The 10,621-nt window shown below is 45.7% G+C and overlaps 1 long non-coding RNA gene across 1 annotated transcript; it reads left to right on the top strand.

Moving 5' to 3' along the window:
• Positions 1–735: 735 nt before the first annotated feature.
• Positions 736–7,157, top strand: LOC144036558 (uncharacterized). Its single transcript, XR_013288668.1, has 2 exons — positions 736–862; positions 6,279–7,157. It is a non-coding gene; the product is annotated as an uncharacterized LOC144036558 (long non-coding RNA).
• Positions 7,158–10,621: the final 3,464 nt, after the last annotated feature.

The following is a 10,621-nucleotide window of genomic DNA, read 5'->3' as shown; positions in this document are numbered from 1 at the left end:
TTTTTGTAGATAAAGTTATGCATCATATGATGTCATCCTTTGTAAAGATAAAAAATATGTATGTATGTGCATTAAAATTAGTTACAATGGTGTATTTAGTAGTTATTTTAGACTTTCTTGGCCTATTGGCTATTCAGTCATATATTCAGATGAGTGTCATTTACCTGCTAGGGAGCAAGCTAGCTAACACCCATGGTGCTTGTTTACCTGCTTGAGAGCTAAAGCCAAACTGGGGCAGGGTTTTTACTTTCTGGACCTGGATTTGCCACCTCTGATGAAGATAGGCCTCTTTTATTTTTCTTGACACGTTTACAGGCCTTGTTGACAAACTGCCTCAAACTGAAGATAAAAGTGAAAAGCCTCCGTAAATTCTGTCCTCAGCAACACAATGCGCCAATGTTTATATTTGACTGAATGAAAAAAATTTTTTTGATCCTTGACAATTTCCAAGACAACAGAATGTGGTCTTTATTATGAAATTTATAAGGATCTAAATAACCCTGAACTTACGTGACTTGAGTGCTTATTCACTACCCTTCACTTATTTTTCTATTTTTGTGTCTAAAGACTGGCCCAAACATCCAGGACTAAAATTATTTTTTATTGTTCTGTATTATGAATGTATTTATTCAGCTGCGACAACTGCAGTCGGCAGATAATATTGTAGTCTGTTCTCGCAGTGTAATCTCTATTTTAAAAAGGTTTAGCAGCTTACACAAAGACAATAATCATGTAGAGGGAAGATGAGTCTGCACCCAAACTAGGTTCTCTGACACTGCAGGCGCAGCTTTACCTCGTGATATGACAATATTCAAATGATCATTTTACAGGCTTTTAGTGAGGGCAACATGATGTCATAATGGTAAGCATGCCTGTACTCACATTTGAGAGGTACATTTGAATCTTCACTCCGGTCTTTCCTAGATGGAGTTTTCATGTTCTTTCCATGCTTGCGTGCGTCTTTAGCTTCCTCCCAAAACATCCATGGTAGCTTCATGAAAAAGTCAAAATTATCCGTATTTGTGAATGTTTTTTTTTTCTTCTGTATGGTTGTCTCCCCCGACTGAGTGTATCCCGCCTCTTATCAGCTGGTGTATATGCTCCAGTACATGTGCAACCCTGTATAAGTGATATAGACGATAGATGGCTCAAATGTAAGCACCATCCCATCCCACCCCACCCCTAAAAAAAAAAAAAAGACTGTTAATGGATGGTATGATATGACTTCTAAACCATGTTTGCTTTCAATAGTGTGAAAATAAGATTTTGATTTACATGGACTGCAAATGTTCTTTTGGTTCAGATCAATTATAAATGTATTGTTTAAATATGTAGTGAATATAAGTTAATTGTGGTAGAGTACCAAGGAACAGGAAACAGGTATCCACATTTTCTGGAGTGGCCTGGCCACCAGGTAGATTCACCACTGGTCAGCCATTGTTACAACTAAATGGGATATTACTAATAAGGCTAACTCCACCCAAATGACCGATGAAGCTTGCTCAGATGACAGGTCAAATGTCTTGCGTGTCGCCATGGACCTTTACGTTTTCAGATGATATTGTGATCCGTGGTGACTGTAGGAAGCAATTGGAAGATGAGGAATGAAATCAGTCGCATCAATACAGAAAGCATGTATGTAGATGAAAGGGAGGCCAGTGGAATGGTACAATAACTGCTGGGTTAAAACTGATCCAAATCGGGTGAAATAGCTAATCCAGCACTGGGTCCAAAAGGGACAGAGCCAATGGTGGGTTATTTATACCCAGCACTTTGGGTCAAGGTAGAAGAGGAAACAACCCCCCCACCCCCATCAGGTGTCACCACAGCAAGTTACCGTCCGTCCGTCCGTCCGTCTTCTTCCGCTTATCCGGGGTCGGGTCGCGGGGGCAGCAGCTTTAGCAGGGAAGCCCAGACTTCCCTCTCCCCAGCCACTTCAGCCAGCTCATCCGACGGGACCCCAAGGCGTTCCCAGGACAGCCGAGAGACATAGTCTCTCCAGCGTGTCCTGGGTCGTCCCCGGGGCCTCCTGCCGGTAGGACATGCCCGGAACACCTCCCCAGGGAGGCGTCCAGGAGGCATCCGAACCAGATGCCCGAGCCACCTCAACTGGTTCCTCTCAACGTGGAGGAGCAGCGACTCGACGCTGAGTCCCTCTCGGATGACCGAGCTTCTCACCCTATCTCTAAGGGAGAGCCCGGCTACCCTGCGGAGGAAACTCATTTCGGCCGCTTGTATCCGGGATCTTGTTCTTTCGGTCACGACCCACAGCTCGTGACCATAGGTGAGGGTAGGAACGTAGATCGACCGGTAAATCGAGAGCTTCGCCTTTCGGCTCAGCTCCTTCTTCACCACAACGGACCGATACAGCGTCCGCATCACTGCAGACGCTGCACCGATCCGCCTGTCGATCTCCCGCTCTAACCTACCCTCACTCGTGAACAAGACCCCAAGATACTTGAACTCCTCCACTTGGGGCAGGACCTCCTCCCCGACCCGGAGAGGGCACTCCACCCTTTTCCGACTGAGGACCATGGTCTCGGACTTGGAGGTGCTGATCCTCATCCCAACCGCTTCACACTCGGCTGCGAACCGCTCCAGCGAGAGCTGGAGGTCACGGCTTGAAGAAGCCAACAGCACCACATCATCTGCAAAAAGCAGAGATGCAATGCTGAGGCCACCAAACCGGACCCCCTCAACGCCTCGGCTACGCCTAGAAATTCTGTCCATAAAAGTTATGAACAGAATCGGTGACAAAGGGCAACCTTGGCGGAGTCCAACCCTCACCGGAAACAAATTCGACTTACTGCCGGCAATGCGGACCAAACTCTGACATCGGTCGTACAGGGACCGAATGGCCCGTATCAGGGGGCTCGGTAACCCATACTCCCGAAGCACCCCCCACAGAACTCCCCGAGGTACACGGTCAAACGCCTTCTCCAAGTCCACAAAGCACATGTGGACTGGTTGGGCGAATTCCCACGCACCCTCGAGGATCCTGCTGAGGGTGTAGAGCTGGTCCACTGTTCCACGGCCGGGACGAAAACCACACTGCTCCTCCTGGATCCGAGATTCGACCTCCCGACGGACCCTCCTCTCCAGCACCCCTGAATAGACCTTACCTGGGAGGCTGAGGAGTGTGATCCCTCTAAAGTTGGAACACACCCTCCGGTCCCCCTTCTTAAAAAGGGGAACCACCACCCCGGTCTGCCAATCCAGAGGCACCGTCCCCGATGTCCACGCGATGCTGCAGAGACGTGTCAACCACGACAGCCCCACAACATCCAGAGCCTTCAGGAACTCCGGGCGGATCTCATCCACCCCCGAGGCCCTGCCACCGAGAAGCTTTCCAACCACCTCGGCGACTTCGACCCCAGAGATAGGGGAGCCCACTTCAGAGTCCCCAGACCCTGCTTCCTCAAAGGAAGGCGTGTTGGTGGAATTGAGGAGGTCTTCGAAGTACTCTCCCCACCGGTTCACGACGTCCCGAGTCGAGGTCAACAGCACTCCGTCTCCACTATACACAGTGTTAACGGTGCACTGCTTTCCTCTCCTGAGACGCCGGATGGTGGACCAGAATTTCCTCGAAGCCGTCCGGAAGTCGTTTTCCATGGCCTCACCGAACTCCTCCCATGCCCGAGTTTTTGCCTCAGCGACCGCCAAAGCCGCATTCCGCTTGGCCAGCCGGTACCCGTCAGCAGCCTCCGGAGTCCCACAGGCCAAAAAGGCCCGATAGGACTCCTTCTTCAGCTTGACGGCATCCCTTACCGCTGGTGTCCACCAGCGGGTTCGAGGATTGCCGCCACGACAGGCACCAACCACCTTACGGCCACAGCTCCGATCGGCCGCCTCAACAATTGAAGCGCGGAACATGGTCCACTCGGACTCAATGTCCCCCGCCTCCCCCGGGACAATGGAGAAGCTCTGCCGGAGATGGGCGTTGAAACTCTTTCTGACAGGGGATTCTGCCAGACGTTCCCAGCAGACCCTCACAGTACGTTTGGGCCTGCCTGGTCGGACCGGCATCTTACCCCGCCATCGGAGCCAACACACCACCAGGTGGTGATCAGTTGACAGCTCCGCCCCTCTCTTAACCCGAGTGTCCAACACATACGGCCGCAAGTCCGATGACACGACTACAAAGTCGATCATCGAACTACGGCCTAGGGTGTCCTGGTGCCAGGTGCACATATGGACACTCTTGTGCTTGAACATGGTGTTCGTTATGGACAGTCCGTGGCGAGCACAGAAGTCCAGTAACAAAACACCACTCGGGTTTCGATCGGGGGGGCCATTCCTCCCAATCACGCCCCTCCAGGTCTCACTGTCATTACCCACGTGAGCGTTGAAGTCCCCCAGTAGAACGAGGGAGTCTCCAGGGGGTGCGCTCTCCAGCACACCCTCCAAGGACTCCAGAAAGGGTGGGTACTCTGAGCTGCTGTTTGGTGCATAAGCACAAACAACAGTCATGACCCGTCCCCCCACCCGAAGGCGGAGGGAGGCTACCCTCTCATTCACCGGGGTAAACCCCAACGTACAGGCGGCTAGCTGGGGGGCAATGAGTATGCCCACACCTGCTCTGCGCCTCTCACCGTGGGCAACTCCAGAGTGGAAGAGGGTCCAGCCCCTCTCGAGAGGATTGGTACCAGAACCCAAGCCGTGTGTGGAGGTGAGTCCGACTATATCTAGTCGGAACTTCTCAGCCTCGCACACCAGTTCGAGTTCCTTCCCTGTCAGAGAGGTGACATTCCATGTCCCCAGAGCTAGCTTCAGTAGCCGGGGGTCAGACCGCCAAGGCCCCCGCCTTTGGCTGCCACCCAACTCACTGCGCACCCGACCCCTTTGGCCCCTTCCACCGGTGGTGAGCCCATGGGAAGGGGGACCCACGTTGCCTTTTCGGGCTGTGCCCGGCCGGTCCCCATGGGTATAGGCCCGGCCACCAGACGCTCGCCTTCGAGCCCCACCTCCAGGCCTAGCTCCAGAGGGGGGCCCCGGTGACCCGCGTCCGGGCAAGGGAAACGAAAATCCAATGTTTGTACTCATCATTGGGGTCGTTTGAGCCATGCTTTGTCTGGTCCCTCACCTAGGACCTGTTTGCCTTGGGTGGCCCTACCAGGGGCATGAAGCCCCGGACAACATAGCTCCCAGGCTCATTGGGACACGCAAACCCCTCCACCACGATAAGGTGATGACTCACGGAGGGGCACAGCAATTGCGACAGCAACTAGTAACAGTAACAGCAAGTTACTTGCATGATATTGTAAGGTTCAGAAATGAGTAAGATTTAAGTTAATTTGTTAAAATATATATTTACTTATACATTTATGTTTCCATAATCATTATTTACGCATTTATAAATTTTGTTGTTTTTAAATACAAGTAGCTAAATTGACTGTGGAATCTGCTGTTTTGTTTGCTAGCTCCTGATTGGTTAGTGTTGGTCAGTACAGGAAATGTTGCCGCTGTAGCTGGCAGCTGCGTATGTGACGAGTAAACAACGTTGTTCCAGAAGAAATCCGTCTCCATCCTGCTTTCTTATCTTATAAAAAGTGTTCAATTAGCCACCAACGAACGCTACAATATGTTCTGACCAGGATTTGAATCCTGAGCCCTTTGCCAAAAGTTAGCAGTGAGCCTTCCAGCTACAACCAACAACCAACCATGGCGTGTCGCAAGAAAAACACCCAACTGGCCCTCATCACGTTTAACTTTGTCCAAAATGTTGTTCCATGATATTGGTATATTTCTCCTCTTCATCCTTGTTGTATCAGAGCAGGGGACATCTCAGGATGTAAGTAGATTCGAGTGTTTTAAAAATCACCAAAAAAAAAAAACGTGTTGTACAGTATGTAGTACTACAGTGTATTACACTTTTAGTAGATATTTGTTTAGTATGTAAGCTTACTACAGTGATCAGGGCCACATAAAATGTTATATGTGGAAGTTTTTACATTTTCCTTAAAATGTACTTTTAATTACGTTACCAATCGTTACTATCGCTCCAAATATGCCAGCGTGCCCAATAACCGCGTGATTGTCAACTGCTGGTCACATGACAAATAGACGCCATCTTGTTACCTTTGCCGAAAGCGAGTTGGCCAAGCTCTCTCTATACTGTATACGACTCGGGTGTACCTGATACAAACCTGCCCTCTAGTGGCGCACAAAGGAAACCTCTCCAGTATAGTGACAGTGTACTGAATCTTTTTTTTTTTCAAGTGTAATTACTAAGTTCACATCTTGAATTATAAAGATACATCGATCCATCTGTTTTTCAGATTTGTGGGTTGGAACTTGCAGGTGAGCTGGAGCCTATCCCAGCTGATTTTGGGCGAGAAGCAGCTGAACTGGTCTGTATAGGCAAACACAATCTTTCATAACATGCATGTTTGTAAGAGAAGCCAGAGCACTTGGAGAAAAACAAAAACCTCACACAGAGATTTGAAACCAAGATGCCTCAAATGTACCTGCTAGCTCAAAATATTAAATAATTTCTGCAAATATATCTTAGCTACATATAGGAAACCCTAAACAGCAGTGAACATTTATAGATTCTGTTGTTCATCCTTTGAGCATATATTGTGAGGAAAATTTCATTTACAGATATAGACATTTGTCATTTTCTACACAGAAAACTTTCCCATTGCTCCCTTTAATTCAAGGTAAACTGAAATACAAAATACTTAAAATCAGCTTTAAGAGAAAGGGGAGGAATATCATAAAAATTAACAACAGCGCATCATTAACATTGTTAATTTATAGTTTATATTTATTCAATTTCAAATTACAGGTTTTTTTTGGTTGTTAATTTTTACAAATTGCATTAGACAGGCTTTTGTCATCAGGGCTGGAAAAATAAAATATACAAATAAAGAACCCAACAAATAAACATACGTTGTATACACAGCAAAGGTGATCCATGTTTTCTAGAATGTATTTTCAAAATATATTTCAGTGAAGACTGAGAATCAATCAGCAAGTTAAACCACACACAAGTTAAAGGGATATTATGTAGAACATGGGGGTCACCAACATGCTGCTCACCGGCCACATGAGTATATGTAACCGGCGGGCACATTGAAAAACAACAAACAAAGCTCACCAGTTAGATGTGGGTAATTTTCTTTTCTTTTTTTTTTTAAACAAAAACAACAAAAGCACCACTTTTCTTTTTAAATCACACTTCCATTGGTGTAAGTTCCGGAATGACAATAGTTTATGTAAAAAATATTTCAATAGAGCCTGACCAAACCATAGCAAGAAGTAGCTCTGTTTTTAAAAGGCTGGTGACTACTAATGTATCATATCCAATGGAGATCAGTTGGCACAACATCGTGACAAAGGCACGACAATGTGCCTTTTTACTCTAATGATGAGTGTGAAATATAAAAATATATTGAACTTCAATATAATCCATAAAGAAGCTCACAGTTCAACTCACTTCCGTGCTTTTCTTTTCTGACTTGATATGTGTTCTAAAATAAATGATGACTTAAGACAGAGGTGGGCATCGAAAGCCGAAGTCCTGCAGGTTTTGCATGTTGCCCTTCTCCAACACAGCTGATATATGATCAGCTCATCAGCAAGCTCTGCATATCCGGTTATCTGGTTATCCGGCTATATTTTTTAAGCACTACTGGTTAATGCTTGCTCCGCTATTCTTAAGAGTAGTAACAGAAATTAAAACTAATGGTTACATACGTCCACACATGAATACAGCAGCAATTAAACTTTTATTAAAGCCAGAAAAAGACCCCACCCTTCCATCAAGTTACCGTCCGATTTCACTAATTAACACTGATATCAAAATTATTACTAAGGCTTTCACATCTAGATTAGAAACAGTAATCTCGACAATTATTCATAGCGACCAAACAGGCTTTATTAAAGATCGCCACTCTACTAATAATATTAGGAGGCTCTTTAACCTTATTAGCATGTCACAGCGGCATGATAAGAAGGCAGTTATTATATCGTTGGATGCAGAAAAAGCTTTTGACAAAGTTAACTGGTCCTTCCTCTTTGCTGTTTTAAATAAATTTGGCTTTGGGAAATCATTTATCCACTGGGTGTCAGTATTATATGATTCTCCCAAAGCTACAGTTACTACTAACGGGATTATATCTAAGCGCTTTATTTTACAGAGAGGCACAAGACAGGGATGCCCACTATCCCCTTTATTATTTGCAATATTTATCGAGCCACTTGCAATAGCCATACGCCAGGAAAGAAGGATTCAAGGAATTCACTCTGGGGTAACAGAACATAAAATTAATCTATATGCCGATGATATTTTACTTTATCTAGAAAACCCGGCGATTTCGTTAGGGGAAGTATTTAACTTAATAACTAAATTCTCACAGTTGTCAGATTATTCTATTAACTGGACAAAATCAACACTTCTACCTATTACAGAAAATTCATGGAACCCTGCAAGCCAGGACCCACATTACTCATTTCCTATAGGTAATTTAAAATACTTAGGCATAAAAATCTCACCTAAATTAACTGATTTAATTCATTTAAATTTTTCTCCACTTCTGGATAACATTCATAGTGACTTGGAACGCTGGAATAATCTTCCTATTTCTTTAATAGGACGAATAGCCACCGTTAAAATGAAAGTTTTACCTAAAATAAACTATTTTTTCTCAATGATTCCATTTAAACCTACGGCTAAATGGTTCCAGTTGTTGGACTCAGCCGTTACAAAATTTTACTGGAAAAAAAAAAAAGCAAAGATTAGTCTATCTACTCTTCAGAAAAGTAAATCCAAAGGTGGCCTAGAGGCACCAAATTTTATGTACTACTATATAGCTAACCAGCTACAATATATCGTTCTATGGGCACAACCCAACAGAGATACTAACTGTTGGCTGGAACTAGAACAGAAGGATTGTAATAACCTCAGACTTCTAGATTTACTCTTTATTACAACATCGATTAAGCGACATAATTGTTTTAAAAACCCAATGATCTCCGCCACCCTGACTGCTTGGTGGAAGGCATTAGAAATTACAAAAGCCCAAGTGGAGCCCTGTGGGCTTTCTCCCCTATGGCATAACCCTGACTTTCGAATTAACAACCAAACGTTTTATTTAGGTGTGTGGGAGCAGAAAGGAATCACACATCTTCACCATCTCTTCTCAGATAATATGTTTATATCATATACATCTTTGCTCCAAAAATACAAAATAACAAACGGAAATTTTTTACATTATCTGCAAGTTAAAAATATGATAAAGAAACAAATTCCAACACTTCAGGGTACGCTCCAACCGCCTGGCTTAGCTAAAGATATTACCAAGCTCTCTCCGACAACAACAAAAAAACTTTCAAAAATATATAAGTTACTTTCATATACGGATAAAATGTCTTTACCCATCTTAAAATGGGAGACAGACTTGTCTATAGCTCCGGAATCTGACTTTTGGATTCAAGTTTGTGAAAATGCATTTAAAATGACAAAACACACAAATTTACAACTTATCCAATACAAAATAATCCATAGAACATACATTACTCAATATATGATGAAGAAAATGGGCCTCTCCGACTCCGTCATTTGTCTCCAGTGTTTACAAAACACTACAGACACTTATTTTCATGCTTTATGGTTATGCACCCCGGTTATGTATTTCTGGTCTAAAGTCTTAGAAAAACTTTCCGCTATCTTGGACTATAGGATACCTTTATCTCCAAACTTGTGTTTGCTAGGTGACCTAACAACAACTGACCTACCACATAAACAATTTCAATCTACACTTGTAGCCCTTACTATCGCTAAAAAAACAATTCTTGTTAACTGGAAAAATAAACAAACTCTGAATATCGACCAATGGTCTAACCTCCTTATAAATCACATTTTAATGGAAAAAATATCGGCCTCAAATAAAAAACAAATATCAAAATTCATAGAAATATGGTCTACGTATATAGAATATTTTAACCTAATTCTGGTTATTTAATTCTGCCTGTTAGCGAGAGCCACCACATTGTGATAACTTACATTGATGTCTCTGCATTTGGCAGTTTGTTACTAATGGTTGTGTTTTTATAGTCAGGAACCCAGTTGCTGCCAACAGGATCGAACAGATTCACCTCCAATGGGCACTAAAGGCTAATATTCGGATTCACTGCATGCCAGGGGACTAACGCTACAGGTGCTGTCCCCCCTGGCTGGGCGTGGGCGGGTCTGCCCCTCTGTTGGCTGCTGGGTGGCGGCTGCGTCTTGGTCGTTCCCTGGGTCTCGTGGTGGGTGCTGTGTTGCGGGGCTCTCCCTGGTGTCCGGGGCGGCGCCGCCCCGGCGCGGTCCGTCGCTCTGGGTCCGGCGACGCGGGTCGGGGCCTGTGGGCCGCCGGGGTGCCCCGTGGTTCCCTCTCCCCTCCCCCTTCCTCCCCCTTGCTTCCTCTCCCTCTTCACCTCTCCCCGCCCGTCCTCCGCCTCCCTGTCCCTTCTCCCTCGTCGCCCTTCCTCCTCCTCTCCCCCTCTCTCTGCGGCCCTGCTGCTGCCTCCTGCCCTTCCTGTCGTCTCCTTCCCCCGTCCCCTCCCCCTCCCCTGTCCGCCCTCCTCCCCCTCCCCTAGGCCGGGGGTTCCGTCCGTGGCCCGGGTCTCGGCGCTC

The sequence above is a fragment of the Vanacampus margaritifer genome, chromosome 16, assembly GCF_051991255.1.
Source record: "Vanacampus margaritifer isolate UIUO_Vmar chromosome 16, RoL_Vmar_1.0, whole genome shotgun sequence".
Classification (NCBI taxonomy): domain Eukaryota; kingdom Metazoa; phylum Chordata; class Actinopteri; order Syngnathiformes; family Syngnathidae; genus Vanacampus; species Vanacampus margaritifer.
Note: the sequence above shows the minus strand (reverse complement) of the source record. Positions and strands in the feature narration are given on the sequence as shown.